The sequence below is a fragment of the Mastomys coucha genome, unplaced genomic scaffold (genome assembly GCF_008632895.1).
Source record: "Mastomys coucha isolate ucsf_1 unplaced genomic scaffold, UCSF_Mcou_1 pScaffold23, whole genome shotgun sequence".
Taxonomy (NCBI): domain Eukaryota; kingdom Metazoa; phylum Chordata; class Mammalia; order Rodentia; family Muridae; genus Mastomys; species Mastomys coucha.
In genome coordinates, this window is record NW_022196906.1 from 16,669,571 (window position 1) to 16,670,837 (window position 1,267).

A 1,267-nucleotide genomic window follows, 5' to 3' on the forward strand; every position below is an offset into this window, starting at 1 on the left:
CAGGCTGGCCTCGAACTCAGAAATCTGCCTGCCTCTGCCTCCCAAGTGCTGGGATCAAAGGCGTGTGCATCCACTTCCTGGCAGGGATTTCTTAGATGACTAAATAATAAGTATGGTGCATCTGCCCCATCTAGGTGTGTAGCTGGTGTTTATATCAATTGAGTTTTGAATTCATTGTGCCAGCGTTTTGTGGGTTGAGAATTTACTAATATAAATCTAACTGATAAATTGCAAGCCTCTAGAGTTTGACTTTACCTGGTTATGGGGATTTGTGACAGCTAGATGGGCAGGCACTACATGGGGCTAGCCACGGAGGCAGAGAGACAGAGTGGCAAGCATGTCACTAACTGAGCTACTCTGCCTCTTTCTCCTGGCTCTATATCCTATTATACGGCCCAGGCTGCTCTCAAACTCACACTCCTCTTACATCAACCTTCCAAGTGCTGGGATTATGGGTATGAACAGGTGTGTTTTGAACAAGCATAGCAAACTTAGAAAGGAAAAATTATAAAATATATGGTATTAAAAGGGTCATGAAGAACAGCTGAGGCTTGGCACTGTAAGAGGCCATGGAGGTAGGCTTGCACCATGAAGAAAGCCTATGATAGGCTATTGGTGAAGCCTAGTTGCAGCGGAAGACCCCATTGTATTGTAGATTTCAGTACCATGGGATGATCACCAAGAACAGCAGCAACAGTGGAGTAAATCAACCTGAACTTAGAGTGCAACAGAAGGCAGAGCTGGAGAAGTGACACCAGCCCTTTGGAGGATCCCAGAAGATCATGTGTGGTCCCAGACATTGGAACAAGAAGCTGTAACCTTGAAGCTGCCTTGGAGACCCTAAGACGTTCGAGATGCCAGAGCAGTGGCTATCTGCTGAGGAAAGTTGCTAACAGGGAGTGGAAGCAGCCCAGGAGAAAGAACTTTATTGTAGTCAACAAAGATGAGAAAGGAGTTGGAGATCTGAAGACCGCTTTGACATCAGACATGGAGATGCAGAGTTTGGAGTTTGCCCAGCTGGTTTTCTGTTTTGCTTTGGGGATTACTGTTAAATGATTGAATGAGTCTCAGAAGAGACCTTAAACTTTGGAGTTTTAACACTGTTTCAACACTGCTATAGACTATAGGGACTTTTGAAGTTGGACTAAATGTATTTTGCATTATGCTATGTTTAGGTATGGCTGACATAGATGCATATATTTGACCAAGCCTGTGGGGGCCATGGAGTGGAAGATGATGGTTTATATGCTCAGCCCATGGAGTTGTA